Consider the following 21,416-nt stretch of genomic DNA (forward strand, 5'->3'; position numbering starts at 1 on the left):
GTACAGTGCAGTAATTCTCTGTGTCTTTCTGTTGTGCAATGTGGCGTTCTCTGTATCTGGAGCCCTGGTGTTATTACTGTGAAAGCAGGAAACGCAGGTCACACACTGAACCTTGAAACCATCATCAGCATGAAAAAACCCAAACACACACCGAAGTGACCTTAGAGAGCTGACCTAACAGCCTGATCAGCCTGATCAGTAGTTCTGAGTAAAAATCCAAGCTTTGAGTGTAGCTACTTTAACCTTAAAACACACCTATACTGATATTCACCACAACGTGACACACAAAAGGTCCAACATACCATCGGTAAAATGAGGAAATGTTTTTAATGAACGTAACTGCAAAGGTGCAAAATGTTCATAGTGAACAACTCTGCAGAACATTCACTTACAATGCAACTGTAACTCCACTCTTGAAAACTAAAGCTTGATGGACATTTTTATGGTTTCGTCAACTCAAAACACTTGGTGAAGGTTCAGGAAAGATGGCGGTCTTGATTAAATACTGAAAAGTCAACAGTGACTTGAAGTACGACACAGGTTGTGTTGTTTTTTTACCAAAACCAGTTAACTTTTCCTTAAGTGTTAAGTTTAAATTGTCTTTATTGCAACGTAAAAGTCACTAAAAATGCCTCAACGTTCAGTGAATTTGTATTTTTTCACATACTTAATTGTATGAGCTGATGAGTGGTGAAATGTCCTTTTAGAGATGTCATTACACTGCAATATGTATCCTGGTCCTGGACCATGGATAGGTATCGTCCATCATGGCTTGCTTTTCAGGTCACATCACAGACAGCTGTCATCTCATTGAATGATGGTTATACTTGAAACTGACTTGAATGAATTGACTGAATTTAAATGCAATGGAATATCCAAGTGGCACACACAATCCAAGGTAGCCTGCTACATGGTTCACGTTGTCATTCTCTCCCCTGGTCAACTATGGCTTACACTAGTGATTCTGCTAATGATCCTAGAGAGACTAATGCCAGGATCAAAATCACAGTAAGTTTTGGTGCACTAAGCTGGAGGTCTAAAGGTTCATCCTCTGGGGAGCATGACTGGGATCAGGAAATTTAACCAGTAGTAGTTCAGATGTGTTGCTCTGAAATACCGAGCGACTAAGTACTAAAACAAACTAATAAATTATTCTTGCTGCCTCTGTGAAACCAGCTTTATCTCTCTTCCTCTCATGTTTTTGCCTCAGTCTCTCTCTCTCTATCTCAACATTCTAGCAGATGTGAAGCCTTCACGTCTTATCTCACTCTACGTTTTAATACCTCATGTTTTGAATAATTTTACTACAAAATCCTAGACTGACAGCACAAGATAAAAATGAAAAATAGCAAGTAGCTTGAGTTCTTGGTTGATTTGATTAAACTTTTACAGAACTGTTAAATTTGTTTGGTGACACAGAGGCTATATCATATTCTGTGTTGGATTTTGAGAAAGATTGTAGATTTGTCACCAACTAAGGTGTGCATCAAACTAAACTTAAACATGTATTTAGAAGACAAATGTAATATAATTGCCATTGTGGAGGACACACACAAGAAAGCATGTCCTTCAGATCATTGTTGTATAGATTGATTGTTTGGGAGCGCTTTGATTTCTTGGTAAGTTACAGCAACACTGGACAAAGACTCGTGGATTGGTTAAACCAAATAATCAAACATTTGCAACACCATCAACTGAATGCATCTGTTTCTGTGCCCATGTCCCTCCATAAATAAGAACGTAAAGGGGCAGGAGCTGCAGTCATCAAGGAATTGTCCACAGCCCTGTACAAATGAGCACCAACTGCAGCCGAACACGAACACTGACTAGTATAAACAAGCACAAGATGCAGCCATCCAGGAATTACCCACAGCCTTGTATTAACAAAGCCGAGCTGCAGGAGTTCGGGAATTATCCACGGCCCTGTGTAAATGAGCAAGGTCTATGATGAATGGACCTCCACAGCTACAGACAGCTTCGGTGCGAGCATTCCTTTTGTTTTTCCTGCGGCACAGGAAAAAGGAGCAATCCACAATCCTATGTACATTAGAGCTACGGACCAAAGCATGTCGTTGTGAGATTTTGTGTACCATTCCACCCCTAACACAAGCTAACTGTGCCCTCTCTGCTCTGAGTTTTCCTTTAAAGCACATGTGTACCTGGTGTTTTTAAGTTAAACACTGAAATGTTCTTTTAAACGTCCCTCACATTTCCTGGAGTTCTGCTTTCTTTGAACAGCAAGATTCATTCAGGGGACATATAGACACACAACTGTGGTTTCATTCACACACACACACACACACACACCCTCTTTCTTCCTCCTCCTGCTGAGTGATGATGAAGGGGCTGATGGGAAGGTGTTTCATCACAAAAGGGATCAATGTTGGAAGTGACAACACACACCCATATAAACACACACAACAACACGCACACATGCAGCATGGTGACACATTTAGGCGTAGGCGGTGAGGTACAAACCTCCAACCTAACCAATCGATAGGCGAGGACACACACACACACACACACACACACACACACACACACACACACACACAGGCTATATGGATGACCTTCCACTTTATCCGATCGATAAAGGCCAACGCCGCAGAAAGGGCTATGAGATGAGAGAAGATACATTTTTTCCTCTCGTCCTCTATTCTTTGTGGGGTTTTATGCAGAACAACAGAGATGGTAGAGAGAGGAAGAGTGATGAGTGAGTGGGGAGAGTGGCGTGGAAAAATGATTCTGAAGAAAAGGTGGGGGTTGAGAGACAAACCTAAAGCTGTGAACCAAACCAAACTGTCAAAAATAAAGAAACAACGTTAATCCGCAATAATGGGCATAATCCATCCCTTTCCTGATATGCTTAATGTGTTGAGTTTCAACGGCAACAGCTTAACAGCGATCAAAAGAATAGAAAGTTTTTGGTATTTGATTGACTTCTCAGGACTCTGCTCAAAACAAGATGAGGCTTTCCATGTTAGCTTTGTATAGAGATTAACTCATAAACATTGTAAAACTGAAAGCTTTAGCGCTCTGCAGGCTAAGTTCAATTTGGTTCATTTTTGTCTTTGTTTTTTTAAGCTGCCCTCACCCCACAAGCACAGTATCTTTTTATAAGCACAAAATCAGCTGTTAAGTCTTATTTCTTACTTTGTCAATTTAACAAATATGACACAGGCACCTATGAAAAAATATTGTTATCCTTTTTATACAGAGACATACAGCAGAGCCATGTTACAAATTAAACTATAATGCAGTGTATTTACATGATAAGTGATTGTATCCTTTTTCAGTGAAAGTAAAAAATGTTAAGGTGTACAGACATAAATAAGATTGTGTGTGAAAAGCCCCACATCCGCACTTTCAGCAGTTTTTCTGAGGGTCTATCTACATGACAAAAGTTACGGTACTATAAATAAAACATGTGCAGCGTATTCATCCATGAGTGACTCCAGATGAGCATGTTTTCAGAGGAAGCTGTGGAATCATTAAACATGCTGGTGGCTTCTCATTAAAGAGACGCGAAGTGTGTGCTGACAGTAAAGTTACAGAGAGGAGTTGTCAATAAAAGCCTAGTGACGCTAGCATGAGAAGCTAATACTACTCAGTTGAAGTTGAAGCTAAAACTGGTCTTAAAGCCAACTGCTGTTTTATTTCCAGGAATATTCACACACACGCACGTTACTGAAAACACCAAAATGTCATCCAGAGTATCACTGCCAGTGTTTATTGTTTATTGTGTCACAGCATTTTGGTGTTTTTTATGATTCTGATCTATTTTAGTCACAGGTTTAATCACAATAACAGAAAAGGCTGAATCAAATCGTCTCGCTTTGTATCGTGCTGTGGCAAATCTATCACTTCTATTCTGTATACATATATACACTTAAGTATGAATCTCAAAGGCTGCTACGTGTCTCTGTCTGCCTCTCTCTCAGCCTTTCCATATCAAACAGGTGTTATTGAGCTGAATTTCATTAAATCCGTCCTCTCCAGGTGTTTTGAAGCCATTTCTGGCCGTCGCTGGGATGCCGCTCTCTGTGGACAGATTGCCGCCGTGTCTTGATTTGTTTTGTTGCTTTGGAGGCAAGTCAGACCAGCGCCTGTCTGTCACTAAAAACCTGTCTGTCAGGAGGAAGAGGGACATGAAGAAAGGGGGGACATGGAAGACAAGGGGGAGGAGAATGAGGACGTCAAGAGAGGTGATGGAGGTTGAGGAGGAGGAGAAGGGAATATAGAAGATTAAGACGAGAAGAAAAGCACGACTAAGAGGAGGACAATTGCACAGGAAACTAAGAGGGAGGAGGAGAAAGCAAAGGAGGGGACGAAAGTTTTCAGGAACCTTCTGTCTAATATTTGAAAGAAAATGTCATCCAGACGCTGATGCACTGATGTGTACTGAAAGGGTCTGAATATTTTGGCTTTCTCCCTTTAGTGTGGAAGTATGACTTACTGTTTATTGCCCGTATTATTCTTGTCCTTTCTAATGTAATCTCATTAATGTAAAACAGAAGTGCCGTGTGATTATGAAGTCAGGCTTCCGCAAATGCTTCCATCTTAGACATTCATGGGTTTTCATTTTAATTCCCAGCTACAAAATACTAATAAAAAATAATTGACCATATGTAGTTAGAGATACTCTAATTCATATATTGTTGATGTAAAATAGGTAGTTGAAGTAAAGAGAATGATCACCCGAAGTGTTTTAGTCCACAACTTAACCACTGTTGTAGTCTCATCGGCATTATTTCCAACCCTGGCAGCCAGCTGTATTTAACAAAAATATAAAAACCCGTGGTACACTACCTGCTACAATGTTAGCGACTAGCTGGTGAACCAAATGGAGCATTTAGCAGCTAAAGAGCCAGCTGTTCTAAAAGTTGCATTCATCATGTGACTCTGAACAAATGATAATGTTGTATGTGCAAATTTGCAACTGTTTGCTAATATGTTCACTATATCAACTTTATACGGTAATAATCTGTCAGCGTTGTTACACATGGACAAAGTAGCTGGAGAACAACTAAATCCGCCAAAAAGGTAATTACATATAGGCTGTGTTCAAAACGGAAGGCAGTTGCCTCGCTGCCTCGCTACCGTAACAGAAAGCTGCCTCAGAAGGCATCACTTTCAAGTGAAGGGAGCTCTGTTAACATTGGTTTCGAACAGCCTTCTAGGGCAGCACTTACGTCAGCACGCCGTCATGCGTCTCTTCTGGCTAGCCTTAGCCTCAGCTAACTAGCTATTGAAAAGCCAAACGGCTAACAGACACCTCAGAAATCATACTGAACAAACTTGGTTGGTTACAGTCAGTTTCCAACACCCCCTTATTTAGCATTCAGAAGCAGCATATACACTCACCTAAAGGATTATTAGGAACACCTGTTTCCATTTCTCATTAATGCAATTATCTAATCAACCAATCACGTGGCAGTTGCTTCAATGCATTTAGGGGTGTGGTCCTGGTCAAGACAATCTCCTGAACTCCAAACTGAATGTCAGAATGGGAAAGAAAGGTGATTTAAGCAATTTTGAGCGTGGCATGGTTGTTGGTGCCAGACGGGCCGGTCTGAGTATTTCACAATCTGCTCAGTTACTGGGATTTTCACGCAACAACCATTTCTAGGGTTTACAAAGAATGGTGTGAAAAGGGAAAAACATCCAGTATGCGGCAGTCCTGTGGGCGAAAATGCCTCGTTGATGCTAGAGGTCAGAGGAGAACGGGCCGACTGATTCAAGCTGATAGAAGAGCAACTTTGACTGAAATAACCACTCGTTACAACTGAGGTATGCAGCAAAGCATTTGTGAAGCCGCAACACGCACAACCTTGAGGCGGATGGGCTACAACAGCAGAAGACCCCACCGGGTACCACTCATCTCCACTACAAATAGGAAAAAGAGGCTACAATTTGCAAGAGCTCACCAAAATTGGACAGCTGAAGACTGGAAAAATTTTGCCTGGTCTGATGAGTCTCGATTTCTGTTGAGACATTCAGATGGTATATATAGTGAAAGTTGACCTGTAAACACTAAAAGCATTTGTTTGGGTTGATCTATTGAATTTCAAGTAAGAGATCCGATTTGTTGTGAATTTGTTCTGAGTAGCAGAAATTTGCCAACTTGAGTGAAATATTCACACTGTAACAAAAAAAACAAAACAAAAAAAGAGGACAGTGTCAACTGCTATCATTTATGATCATTTATTTGGTTTATCCTGATAAAAGGCAAACTCAACTGAATTCTTATATTGCTTGTAAGGAGTGTAATTTTGCTTTGCCTTTAGCCGGACTGTAAGGAAAGTCCATGAGGAGACACTAATGCATATGCATTTATTATTTTACTGGTACAATGAAAGTGTTGGTTTGGAACCAAGACATATTGGAATCTGAAGTGAATGTGTGTTACGTTGACGTAGGTTTAGTAGCTTTAGTATAGCTTTAGCACAGATGTTTCTAGCAACTGTGCTGTGAAATAGCTATGAGAATGGGACTACACAGAACGCCATATGTTAACACTGACATGTTTGATATCAGAAGAATGTTTGGGCAGAATAAATCCTCCTGCCATAAAGTTAGGACCAGCTCAATGTGTGTGTCTCGTCTATTCTTTGTCACAGATCGAAGGAAGTACTGCCACCCTGGCTGTCAAGTTAGGGAGGCAGCATCAGCAGCACATCATTATGAGAGCCAGCCAGTCATCGTGGCTGAAGGATCGAAAAATGACTTTTCTTGAGGGCTTACAATCCTTTGAGCTTCAATGCAGTAAACATATTTTAAACAGTTAATTTGACTCGCTCGACATTGCATTGTTTTGTGATGTGACTCTTGCGCAAGGGCACATTGCAATGACGATGCTGAAACGATATATTGTGCAGCCCTAACCTGGACACATCATCATTAGTTTTAAGCCATTATGGCAGTGAAATTAATTTAAAAGCAGTTACTAGCGATATTTCATGGTTTTGCATAGTTCTGTTTAAATTTTTATAGCGCCTTTCACAGGACCCAAGGACACTTTACACATAACTACAGAGAATAGACAATAGACAGACAATAAAAGTCATTCAGGGTTGAATGCTTTTGTGAAGAGGTGGGTTTTTAGGAGTTGATTGTAAGTGTCCAGAGAGGGAGCATTTCGGATCTCTGTGGGGATGGAGTTCCAGAGGGTGGGTGCTGCAGCGCTGAAGGCTGTGTCCCCAAAAGCCTGCAGTCTGGTGTGGGGGACAGAGAGCAGGCCCTTGTCGTTGGACCGCAGGTTCCATGAGGGGGTGTATGCGTGGAGAAGGTCCGGTAGGTACTGGGGTGCAGTGGCATGGAGAGATTTATAGGTGAGGAGTGGGATTTTGTAGGTGATGCAGAATTTGACCGGGAGCCAGTGAGTTGGGGTGATGTGCTGTCACGTCCTAGTGTGAGTGAGAACCCTGGCAGCCGAGTTCTGGACATATTGAAGCCTGTCCAGGACCTTGCTGGGTACCCCATACAGGAAACCATTGCAGTAGTCCAAGTGGGAGGTGATGAAGGCATGGATGAGAGACTCTGCCTCAGAGTCTGAGAGTGATGGTCGAAGTCTGGAGAAGTTTTTGGGGTGGTAGAAGGCAGACTTGGTAATGAGTTTGACATATGACTGGAAGGAAAGAGTCCAAAATGACACCAAGGTTGTGGACTTCTTGGGATGGAGAGATGGAGCAACCATCCACTTTGAGGAGTAGATCAAGCTTGTAGATCGGACAGTTGTTGTTGAGGTCATACTGGGCTTTTTGAGAATAACTACAAGAACTTCTTCTACTGCTAACATTGCTGTCAGTCCTCCTACTTCACTGATCTTAGACTTCAATCTCTGAGCTCATCACTGGTTTGAGTCCAGTATTTTTTGACATTAGGTGACACAGTCACACTTCCTCGTGTTGACAAAACTCACGCAGTGAGACAAGACTGTGTATACCTTGGATGTGAAGCAGGAAGACGGGTGGAGGGCTGCTTTTGGTGAACAAGCCTTATCTAATCTCCTCTGATCTGGGTTCATCTGCAGATCAATGTGGATTAAGCCTTTACATGTGGGAAGATTAGCTCTCACAGCAGCAGCTTTTACAGTTCAAGTGAGCCTCCGGCTGCGTCACAGATACAGTAGAGCCGCAGATAGGCGGTGATAAATCCTGCGAGGAACATATGGAGGGGAAAATGAGGGACGTAAAGCGTGGAAAATCGACCTGAAAGCAAATGAAGAGATACACTGCGTTCCTGCAGTCATTACAGCAACGGCAGCACGACGTCTCGCTAATATGAAGATTTAATGGAGAGCCTGAGGCTGCATGTGGTCATGAGGCAGAGCGAGAGAAAGACAGTGATGGAGGGAAAGAGCGAGACGGGAACAAAACTAAATCAAAGTGACAGACAAAAAGAGAAGACACTTTGATACAGATTCTTTAAGTAACAAAGTCAGCGATGTGAATTTAAAGTTATGATCCTTAAGATTTTGTTTATATCAAACTTAATTTTTAATACTGTTTATGGTCAGCAGTTTTTCAGCAAGAGCCAGGGAATTAGAAAATCTGAGATAACACCAAGATTACTTGAGCTGACGACAACTACACTCGTTACTGTACGTGATTTGATGACTGTTCTGTTTTTATTCTAGTTAATGTAACCTTAGTCTTGATTATTTAACAATTCAGGTGTGTACTGGTGTTGTTGTAGGAGAGGAGAGCAGAGCAGGAGAGGAAAAGCGACAGCAGCAGAGCAAAGAATAGTAGGAGAACATGTTTTTGGAAGTTGAATAAGCGTCATTAAGTCTGTCATCAAGAGAATAATCAGTAGAGGGGTTTGGCGGTAGTCCCCTAGAAATATTTGAGCATTAAACACTTAATTTCCTGCATTCTGGTGAAATTTTCTGCACCAATTTCTGCCTTTCCTGCACCAATTTATGGTGAAAATCTTTGTGTTTATGTAAAGTAGAACACAAAATGAAGGTGTTAGGTGACAATTCAAAATCTAAAACTAACAGAATCTTAAGCAGTGCAGCTCTCAGGTATTCTGTGTTGGTTTCAGATAAGTTTCTCCTGTAGATCAACCTTTATCATTTAATATGTTCCATGCTGAATCATCACACATGCAGATGAAAAAACAATAATTTTGTCCAGTCCATTTTTGGAGTTGTGTGTGGAATGTCTCAGATTTGGCTTTTTCCTCTGCTTTTTTGTGTTGTTCCAATGCACACAAAAGAAATATGTGAATACCAAAGAATTTCTAAATGCAACAGTTTTCTGGCAGAAGTACTCCTAATGAGTGTGTGTGTGTGTGTGTGTGTGTGTGTGTGTGTGTGTGTGTACAACTAGCTTCTCTCACTGACCAGGATTGAAAAAGCAGCTACATTACTGTAGCTAAATAGCTAGCCTAGCAAAAACGTCAGATAACTGTTCGTTTTATAACTTGGGTCTTGTCCCACCCACATACAATGGTGTGGGTGTTGTGCAGTGCAGGGACGTTCAAGTCACCACTGATGAAACTCACAAGAATATTATATCGTTTTTAAACAGTACTTAGAATAAGCCCCATCCCAACAAGGAGGGAGAAATCCACCATTTTCCGGTAGTTGCTTCATATGTATCTTTAGTGCATCGGATTGTTGGCAATGCAGTGAGATGGCCTCAATGAAAGAGATGCACATCCTTAGTCCACACACAATTCTGCATCTTGTTGTGATAGTTTTATCCATTATACCTCTGAGTAATACTAACTGTACTCACCAAGTTAAAAGTAGCTAGATGATGTGGGGTGCGTTACCGACGGAACAACGGAAGGTGGCATTGAACGATCTTGGTACGATTCCTTGTTAAACTAAACAACATTTGAAATATGACAGTTTCCCAAAACTGTTGTGCGTTGCTGGTACAACCGTGGTTTGAACTAACTTAGTTTGAACCACCGTAGTTTGAACTAAAATGTTTCCAGATGTGTTTGTCAGACTTTCACATCAGGAAACTAGCAAAACTCACACAACATTGTGATATAATACCTAAATATGACAGTAACCAATATTCAGTGACATCATTATGCTAATTTATTATTTAGGCTTTTCATATTGTAGTCGTATACTGACAATAACAAGAAAATCAACAATATTAATAAAATCAAAAATATAGGTAGGTAGGTTGGTTTATTGTCACAATATAATTAGTTATAGAGTGAAATTGAGTCTTGTAACTCCCTTCTGCTACATAGCAGACAATATACATTAAAGGGAGATGGGTACCAATGATCTTCTGAGCAGTTTTAATCACCCGCTGCGAATAAAAAATATATTTATAAATAACAAATATAAATAATATATAACGTAATAATTTTACTTAGATGAAATATATAACTTTTTTATAGCAATAGCAACATTTTAGAAGAAAAAATTAGCGATTACAAAACATTTAGTAAAAATAGGTTTAATCTGTAAGTATCTTCATTCATGTCAGTATCTCTTAAACACTATTATGAATAGCTCAGCCGACATTGTTTTCTAAGTCTAAGTTACCTCCAGAGTTCAACTAGGGTTTAGTTCCAACCAAGGAAGTTGCTACTGTAGCAACGATGCTTTTGGGAAACGCACCCCAGATAACTTAACTGTGTGTTGTAAACATTCATCACACTTTTCAGACCAACATCCCGCTTCAACTTTGCTCTACCATGCACATTGTAGTAGTGTGCACACAGTTCCCTATGCAATGAGCAATGCTCGAAGTAGACCAGTACACTGTTTATTACAGTGCGTAGAGTGATGTATTCTTTAGCACAGTTGCTCAGGGTTAGGCCAGATTCAGAATTTAGTGTAGCTTGTCAGAGAATTATAAATCATTGTTCAGTATTTTGGCGTATGGTAAGCCTTTAAATGAACCTTGTCTTTCATTTCTCACTGGTACCAGAAGCTACACACCCCCACCAACGCAACAACTTGCATTGTTACAGGGCTGTTTTTGGTCTGAATGCTGGCTGAGGGTTACTCACAAGCTGCCGGTATTCTTTTCTGCCATCTACCAATCAAGTTCTCTGAGTGATTCGAGATAGCCCTAAATAAACTACATTACTGAAGTGGCTTATCATGGCACAAGTTAGCCCATGTGTTTCCGCTTTCACCTGCCAGCCTCCTGTCACGGTCTGCTCTTCTACAGCATGTATCTTTAGTAGGATTGCAGTGCAGTTTTACGCTAAAGGTACCCTTCAGAGGCCGTATGAAACGCCCCCGTTTCCTGTGTTGCAGCAACAGAAGGGAGGCTAACCCTATCTGTAGAAACTTCCTGGCTGATGAAAACTTAACACAACAACTTCGGACCCAGTATTTAGCGTAACTCCATTAGCTGTTCACTGTAAATTTACACTGCTGCAGCTGGCTGCTATTTTCTAGCTATAAATTTAATGCCAACATACGATTTCATGCTGACATCAGTGTGGATAACAAACTGGATAAAACCAAATCAATTTCTTAAAAAAACTCCAGCACAGAGAAAGCAACACAAAAATAAATTAAAACATTTCCAAAGACAAGAGCACCAGGACTCACGTCTGTGCCGCCTGAGTGTTGGAGGAACATGATGTTTAAAGAGCTTAATTACCTGCTGTAATCAGCTGTTCTGCTTGTTTTTGAGAGAAGGAGACCAACTTCGGCTCTGTGGAAAAACCTCCTGACTGATCAAAACTTAAAACAAAAACTTAGGACCTAGTATTTAGCGTAAACACACCGCTGCAGACTGGCTGCTATTTCCAATATATTTAATGCCAACATACGATCAGATAAAGCCAGTAGCCTCTACTCGCCCATTCAGAATTTCACTGCAAGGCAAGCCCCTCCCCACCCCCCCAAAGTACCCGGTACTTTCGGAAAGTACTACCCCCCCGAGCAGGGACTTTTTAGGGGGTAAAATGAAGACCCCATCAGTCTGGACACTTAAACCGGCCTCTTGCACTAATTCCATGGCAGATTGTCTAGAGTCTCCAGCCTAGCATTCCAGCATACCAAACCCTAGTTTGTTTATTCTGTCCTGACCGTGTTTGGACCCTTTTCGCCTGTTCCCCGGACCTGTCTTCTGCCTATTGGATTTGGATTTGTTTGCCTTCTCTTGCACTCCTTACCTAATATTGTGACCCTGCCTGTCTGACCGCTCATATAAACTGAACTTATCTCTAAAGTCATTTCTGTCTCTGAGTTGTGCTTCTGGGTTCACTCCTGTTTAGGTTTCTTCAGAAACGTGACAGAGAAGTGTGTTAGACTGCAACTCTGCGTAGGGTTTTGGGTGGGTAACAGCTGAAATAGAAGGGCAGACTGCGACTCTGCCTCCTGGTCTCAACTCTGGATTGTCATGGATTTAGTCCACTAATAAACTTGGATTTCTAGAAATGAGAGCTGCTCCTTCCCAAGTGGGATGAATGCCGTCTCTCCGAGACGAATGATCAGCACATAACGTTAACCTGCAACAGTGGCGCAACGCCGACACACAAACACAGTCCTCGTCTCAGACACAGCTGTCTCTCCGTTGCTGTTGTAACATTCACTGACCAGGAACCTGCAGGCGGGTCTTCCAGCTTTGCTGTTTCATTACCGCTCGCCATAGTGTAACTGACTCGCACGCAGATCCGCTTGTTGTGCAAATCTCACTGCCCTCAGCCTTGTCCGCTAACTTGTCCACATCTCTGGCCTTCTGAACTTAAAGGCAGGGTAGGTAAGTTTGAGAAACTAGCCAGAAACTGCTGGATTTTGAAAGTATCCAACAGAGAAACTCCCACCCCCTCCCTTCTAGGCTCTTTCCAAAGCCACGCCCCCAAAACACGAGAACGAGCATTGCCGACACCGCTGACGGACGAGCACACTGTGACGAGCGGAGAAGAGCGCAGAGCAGTGGCTCACATCAGGGTTAAGAAAACATCTAACTTTATCATTATGAAAATAAACAAGTAACCCGGCTGTTAGTACTCACTATCAAGCTAGCATGTTAATATTGGATAGGTTTAAAAAGACCCAGTTTTAATCAGTAGCAGCGTTTTAATAATTATATATAATAATACAATTATTCACTAGTGATCAGTTAATAATCGCTCAATTACCTTAAATCAAAAAGTTAGTCACATATCGAAGGGGTAAATTCTCGTGACAGGGACTTGGAGTTAGACAATACACACACACAATTTCTGTGATTACGGTGAAATGTATTAAATAACTAAAGGTGGATTTAATGCGGTTAAATATACATCAAAGAAATAAACAATGGCTAAACAATGAGAATGTGGAGTTCTATTGTGGGGAGAATTTGATTCATACGGGCAGCTAATGAATGCAATTAAATGATACTAACTCGGTTGAATTTGTCTAGGAGTTTTAAGAATTAAAGATACTGGATTAACAGACTATTGGACACCACTGATCACAGAATGCCTTGGTTTGCCTTACTGGTGTCGTCGGCCTTCCTTGGCCTGTTGCACGGGTCCCCACGCTAGCTGCTCGATTCCTGGCTTTCTGCTAGGAAATTTTCCGGGGGTTCTCCATGTCTGAATGAAGAAAAACACTCCAGTGGCGACCGTCCTCGGTCTGGCAGTTAGGCTGTTCTGTTTGGATGTCCTTTGGGTTACTGCTGGCAAGGCGGGCCGATTTGGCAAGGTCCAGCTTCAGTGGGAGCAGTGTAAGGTAGCTCGACGAATAAAGCTTAAAAAAACATGGTTGTTCTTGAATTAAACTGTGTGATTTAACGGTCTGATAACTTTTAACAAACAAAAGAAAAGAAAAAGCAAGTAAGTTGCCGGAAACGAGGGAAAAGCCGAGGTCGCGGCGCTTCGCGTGTGTGTGGCTTGAAATGAACAAAGAGCCTTCGCTGCGACGGGTCGAACTTCTTAGGGCGTTGCCGGGCACGCTGGGCACGTGCCGAACTGCAGGTGAAGAGGGCAAGAGGACAAAAGGGAAGAGCGAGCGTGTGTTGCTGCTTTTGTTTGTTGGGGCGTTGTTCCCAGAGGGCAGTCCTTTGTTCCCCTGAGGGCTTGTTTCCGGTTTCCTGAGAGACTGTCTTTTTTAACTTTTAATATGTCTATTCAAAAGTCTATTTGCGCATATTGTAATCAAATATCTTCCCACAATCAAACCTTAATTGTCAAACGGTTATACCATTCTTAGTTTTAAGCATTTGATAAAAAGGAAAACAATTGTCAGTAGTTAGACCTTAAAAGGTTAGCATTTCATAGGAATCACATCAGATGAGAGGAACTTAACTAACTTCCTGGATATATTGGTTGTTACACATTCTTACTTAGAGAATATAAGCAAGATACACGAATGGCATCAGATTATGAACAGGTAAATACAGAGTGACATTTATACATTAAACGGCATTTCAGAACAATGGCATGTAATACTTATTGTCCACTTGGGGGAGCTCTGGTTCCATGACGATAGCTTTGATTATTCTTTCAACACAATCGTTTGCTCAGGATCTAGGGAATTTAGTGATTTAACATTAAATTCGAGCTGAAAAATTAATCGAGTAGTATAGGATGACATTTCTTTATCTTATCATTTCTAAAGGAAGTGTCAGAAAGTGTTGGGAACAAAGCATTGGTTACAGCATAAAATGAAGAAATGTCAGGGATCCTTGCTGAAAATTAAAACACTGCAAAATTAACTTATTTAGATTCTTTTCAACAACAACATGGTAACATAACTACTCAAATGGAGTGGAGAGACCTGTTAAGAAACTTATTAAGATTATTTAATTAAACAAGGTAATACTTTGAGTTTTGAGGAGACAGTACTCCTTGTTTACACAAAGCAATTCAGGGCAGTGTCTTTCTCTGGTGTTCTGGAGTTTCTCACGTATTCACATCCTCGAATATCCTTTGATGTGAGGTAATTAAACAAAGAGGCAGTTCAGTTGCCATGGTTACGTCTGTGGGGACCGGTTTAGGGTTTCCTGCCCTCTCTTAAAAAGAGTTCTGATAGGCTGTTGGGGAGAAAGCTAATTTCTGGTTAGTTTCTTTGTCATTTTAACAGTCAGGCAACGAGCCTTGTCTCGGCTGCTGCCAAAGGTGGCCAGTTTTACGATCGAACTGCCCAGAAACAGCACTTAGGGAAAGCAAACCTTTCACCTCCTCCTTTGGTCGCTTCAGCTGTCTGTTGAGGGTTGATATCTCAAACCCCCTCCTTTTCTTTCTCTCAGGGAGAGAGAAAGACTGTGGGATCTCCAAATTTATTTGATATAAAATGAACAAATCCACACTGGCTCGTTCATAACAACAACTAACTACAGCTCTGCTTCAGCCATCGGCTCATCTGTGTCATGCACATTGACTTGGTGTGTAATGTGCACACAGAAGTCCTGTTAGAGAACAACAAACCCCTGTTCAATAAAAATATCTGATCATGTTGAGGAAAGTGCTTTCCAATTACACCGATCTTTCCTATTTGGGGTTCTAACAACTATATATTCCTTTACAATCTACAGTATTATGAATCTGAGGACTGTGGAAACCATCCAGACTACAGTGTTTCCATGCACCTCACAAAGCTGACCTTCCAGACCCAGGACAGAGTAACAGACCTGAGAGGACTACAGACCGCCGATTTTTATACTCTCTTTTTCAGAGCACCTAACTTTTTAATATGCATTGGTGTATAAAGACAGTTTCAACAAATATGACAAAAAGTGTTTTAGAAGCAAATTGCCTACCCTGCCTTTAAGACACTTGCCCATTCTGAGTCGACCAGCTAATGTTAGCTTGTTAGTAGCACGTCCGAGATGTTTTCTTTCCTAACAACTGACTGATTCGCACCAGAGCTTGGAGGCCAGAGGTCGTGCACTGTGAACACTCCACCGTTCAGAGCTTAAAGCTGAACACTGATGTAAGTTTAGTAACGTTACCTGTACTGCTAACATCCAACATATAACATCCAAGTCACACCAAGCGGAGTATATTGTAAAGTCACTCACAGAAAAAATATTTCTTTATGACGTTACTGCACTTATTTAATTCTACGAAAGGACACGAAAACATTTAAGACCTTTTTAAACAAAATTTTATACTTAGTAAACTAAATGTAATACTTTTAAGGCCTTATTTTTTAGAATATTCCATTTAAGACTTTTTTAATACTTTTAAGACCCTGTGGGTATCATGTGTACCCAGATCTCAGAGAGCAAAAACAACATAATGATGTAACTACAAAAACGAGAGCCAAGCTGTACAAACTGAGTTATTCTTTAAGGCACTCAGTGAGGGTGTGGGTGTGTGCTGTACACTGAGCATTTCACAGGAAATATGATTGCCCTCATTAATGTGACAGATTGCCAGAAAGTGCTTAGAGCTCCAATTCAGCGTCAATGTGGATTTGTTTTGTGTTTAATAAGGCTGGGGACCTCATAGGTCATATCTCACTGACAGAGACACTGACCTGACAAAGGCCAGTCAGGACTGAAATGCTGGTGCTTTTGTGCAAAAGCTGCTGGATGGGGTTTGTTCTTTCTCTTTTTGTGAGAGACACTCATTGTCTTTGTGCTATTTTTGTATATCTGAGTGCTGCTGTTGCTATGTTCAGTGCAGTAAACTGTCGTTAAAGAAATTAGTTTTTATAAAATCAAAACTTGTTTCCAGTCAGATCAAAATAAAAGGGATAACAGCAGCAGTTTCACACTGTGTCGCCACCAGGCTCACAGTCAACTAACTATTTTATCCATTGAATTTCAATGAGTCCCTCTGAGGAGAAATATCCTGGATAAGTCAGGCTCACTGACAGCTGAAATCCATTTTATGGAACAGATTCACGTCTACAAATCACATATGATCTGTCCTGTGATGTGTTGTGATGTTTCTTGTTAAAAAGAAACATGAATCCACAATGTAGCATGCATCCAACAATAGAGGAAATCTTTTCTAGACTCTTTAGTTATTTAGTTAGAAGCAAAATATTATATACTGTTAATTAATGTATAATAAATATATATCTAAAATATATATCCAAAAATAAATACATATTAATATATTATTTGAGCATATATTATTTGAACATATGAAAACTAAAGAACTGAAAATAGTTGAAATATTAAACTGGTATTAAAGGTAGGTCACTTTTATAAAAATAACTTTTTGTCATATTTGCTTAAACTGTCACTATACCCTGACAGTATATGAGAGAGATAATCTGGGAAAAAATCCGGTTCCTCTGGCACCACCTACTGCTCCTAATGCCATTTGCAAGAATCCATCGTGACCGAAATCAAAACAACCGATCAGAGCCAGGAGCAGCCTCTAACGCAGTGTCAGTCACAGCTTCTTGTAATGTAAATACTCTGTACTTGTATAGCCTTTGTAGTGTTTTCGACTACTCAAAGCGCTTTTACACTACATCTGCATTCACCAGTAACTCACATTTATACACTGAGCCTAAGTGCTCAAACAGAAACTAACATTCACACACATAGTTATATATATATATATCACATTTCTGTCAATAGATCCTCAGGAATATTGACAAACATCATACAAATATAAAACAAACAGCCACATGAATGTATTGTAGCAACAGCTAGCAACAGATGAGCCCTACGTCTGCAAATAAAGGATAAGAGCACCATCACCCACTTGGATAAAATCAAAGGAACACTAGAAAATGTCACATGACTGACGTGGGTAGCCAAGTAAGCATTAGCCCAAGCATGCTTCTCCACTGGCTCTGATTACCTTCTTAAGAGTATAAGTAACATAGGCCTAGTTATCCAGGCTACCTGGATACCTGTCTGTCCCGACTGATTCCGACCAACATGGCCCTGTTTCAGAAAGCAGGTTCAACAAACTCTGAATGTAAACCTGAACTCTGGGTTGAAGAACTCTGAGCTGTCAAACTCTGAGTTTTCCGTTTCAGAAAGGCCGATCAGAATAAGTTCAATCAACTCTGAGTATGTTGAGCCTGATGGAAGCGCGTGCGTGGGGATGAAAAAAAGCCATCATCAATGGAGCTCCGATACTACGATTCACCATGGCAACGGGTAAATAAAGGCAGAGCCTCCATTTTAATCAGTGGAGCTAGAAATATGAATGCTGCCAACGCAGACCATGATTGGCTCTAAAACGCAGGAGTGGAGGATCGATACGTTAACAATATTACATTTTATAGAGCATTGCTCATTCATCATTTACCAGACTGGAATTTCCTTAATGATTGATAAAGTGCAGGAATTCTCCTCCAGCCTGTTATTCATTTTAAATAGTTACAGGCCTGTTTATTCAGCTGGAACCTGACGGGAATAAATGCCGGTGACAATAACGGAAGAGGAAAATATTAATCGAACAGATTAGACACAGTTTAGGCTGCTCATGGACCTGTGATCGTAAAATGACAGTCCGACTTAGTAGGTCTATTAATGATTTTTTTTGTAATGTAAAATGTTTCTAGGTTCAAACTGATTGTGAAGTTTAAGACGTCTATGTCACAATCTTGTTCATTTCGTATTTTATTAAATGCTCTTAAAACACATTCCGACTATCACCAGATAATGAAAAACTCACTTTTAAACTACATTTAGCCTATTTGTTTCAGCTGAACCAGTCATCCTCACTTAGAAATATTCACATCATATCCAGTTGATAACTACTATAGGAATGTTCAATCTGTGCGACTACAGTATGAAAGGTTACTGTTCATTGATCAGTTTTGTACAGATTACTTTAAACTGCAGCACTGTAGCGCACAGTAGGCCTAAATTTTTTGCCTTAATGTCCACAGAGTCATTGTGTTATAAAGGACAGTGTAGCTTATAGATTTTATTCTGTGCTGAGGATAAATTTACGATGTCCAAAGATAACTCTGTCCATACATCGATGACAGATGTTCAAGATCATATTTGGGTAAAAAAGAAAACGAATGGCCTATTTAGCCGTGATTTCGATGTTTCTAAAGATGTAACTGTGTTCCAATATGTGCTTTGATATCGACAGTATAATTGAGGAAATGAAACGGTGTGTGAGCCGCTTCAAGCTCCGCAGAAGGGGAGGAGTCAGAGAGAAACTCAGCGTTAGTTGAAGTAAACCTCCTCCCGAGCAGGTTAGGTTCACAGCGGAAGTTGCCGGGGTTACAGAACTAGGGTTTATCTGATCTCGCTCTCTGATCTCGCTGAACCCCTCTACACAGGTCCCATGACTCATGTCGCAGCCTTTTGTCAAGAGTATTGCTTCGCTTGACCGGAGAGACACCATGTTTCTTGACAAGTCTGCCATCTCCAACCACATTTCCATATTGAGATCTGATGATAATGCAGATGGAACCAAGATGTCAGGGTTTGTCAGGTGACAAACAGGATAGGATGTCCTGATTGGACACTGATACAGAAGGATTCAGTTCTCTTGATATTTATCAAATCCAAACACAATAAACAAATGAAACACATCAGGGCCCTGTTTCAAAAAGCAGGCGTAACAAACTCTGAGCTTATCCCTGAGGTCTGAGTTGATTGAGCCTGAGGTGGGAGTTTTCCGTTCCAAAACAGCTGATCATAATTAGTTCAATCAACTCTGAGTATGTTGAGCCTGATAGAACCGTGTGCGTGGGGTTAAATATATCCTTCATTTTAAATAGGAAGGCTATATTTAATAAGCTGTAACCTGACAGGCCTAACCTACACCCACAAGGTTAGCCAATTTATTTATTTGTTTTTATTGGAAAATGTGTCTATGGGTTCAAACTGACTGTAAAGTTTTAGACGTCTATTTTACATTAATAAAATCTTGATCATTTTGTATTTTATTAATACTGTCAAAACACATTCAGAATATATGCAGCTAATAATGAACACCTCACTTAAAACTACATTTAGCCTAAGCCTATTTGTTTCAGCTGCACCACAGTCATCACTCCGAAATAGTCACATTATCTTCAGTATGATAACTAAAATAGAAATGTTCCAATCAATGCGACTACAATATGAAGGATTACGGTTCATTGATCAGTTTTCTAGGGTAAAGATTAGTTTAAACAGTGATTACTGCAGTAGTGTAGCCCACAGTAGCCTAAGTGTTTTCAGTGCAACTGTAACAGTGTTATACCTAAAGACCGACATAGACTTTGTTCTGTGCTGAGGATAAATCCACGATGTGCGGAGATCTGTCCATTCATAGATGTCCATTAATCGATGACAAATTGATCAAAAAGCCGTCATGTTCAAGATCATGTCTGGATGAAAATAACCTAACCTCCTCCCGAGGAGGAGCATCATCAGTATCAGTTGCCGGAGTTACTGATCTAGAGTTTATCTGATCTCGCTCTCTGAAACAGAAAACCCAGAGTTTCCCTCATCTCAGGCTTAACATACTCAGAATTTTCACTAATCCTGCTTTCTGAAACGGGGCCCAGGTGTAATAAAGACAAAACAGGAAACAAGCTGAATACAAACAACAGATGCAGACAACTTCAGACTAAGGCAGGAAACAGGGCAAGACACTAAAGTGAGGACCAAACAGACCAAGTACTCCCAGACTAAACCCTAAAAAATACAATATACACTGGGAACAGGCAAGCACACATACACAACAGACAGCCATGCAGACCAAAATCCAAACAAACAACTGACACGCTATTACAAAATGGACAAAGGCAGGACAATCACGCTGATACCGAACTAAAACCTCAGAAACAGAGACCATAACCATGAACACTGGAAAACAGACAAGAAATTAAATCACAGAATAAAAAGCAGACAAAATCATTCAAACACAAATAGACACAGACCAGGATCATGACAGATCGTGAAGATAAGTTTCAAAGAATGCTGAATAAAACCAGGGGCAATAGCAAAGACCCAACATCAGATGTCACTATCAAGATAACCAGAGACATTCATATTTGTTTTGTCTTTCAGACAGTCCCATGTTAGTAAGTGCCAAACCGTGTATATATATATATATATATATACTATGTCTCTTCATTCTGTCCAGTTAAATATGGTGTGCCTCAGGGGTCGGTCTTAGGACCCATTTTGTTTTCCTTGTATCTGCTTCCCCTTGGACATATTATCCATAAACATGGCATTTCTTTTCATATTTATGCTGATGACACACAAATATACTTGCCCGTCAGATCCACAGACCCTGGAATGCTGAGTTCACTTAACAACTGCCTTTGTGAAGTTAAAAAATGGATGTCAAATAATTTCCTCCAGCTGAACTCAGACAAAACAGAAATCCTGGTCATCGGGTCTCAGCAGATGGCAAATCAAATACTGCCATCTGCTGGTTCCCTAGTAAATCACATTAAGCCTGTGGCAAAGAACCTTGGTGTTTGGTTTGATAGTAATTTAAATTTCGAGCAGCACACCACAAAGCTTGTTCAATCATGTTTTTATCAACTTAGAAATATAGCTAAAATTAGATCAATGTTAACTTTTAAGGACACCGAGACCATTTTACAC

At 40.5% G+C, this 21,416-nt stretch overlaps 1 protein-coding gene across 1 annotated transcript in view; it reads right to left on the reverse strand.

Annotated features, from left to right (window-relative positions):
* Positions 1-21,416, reverse strand: part of dcc (DCC netrin 1 receptor) — a 370,318-nt gene that overhangs the window by 333,757 nt on the left and 15,145 nt on the right. The window lies entirely within an intron of this gene.

This window comes from Micropterus dolomieu, linkage group LG13 (genome assembly GCF_021292245.1).
Source record: "Micropterus dolomieu isolate WLL.071019.BEF.003 ecotype Adirondacks linkage group LG13, ASM2129224v1, whole genome shotgun sequence".
Classification (NCBI taxonomy): domain Eukaryota; kingdom Metazoa; phylum Chordata; class Actinopteri; order Centrarchiformes; family Centrarchidae; genus Micropterus; species Micropterus dolomieu.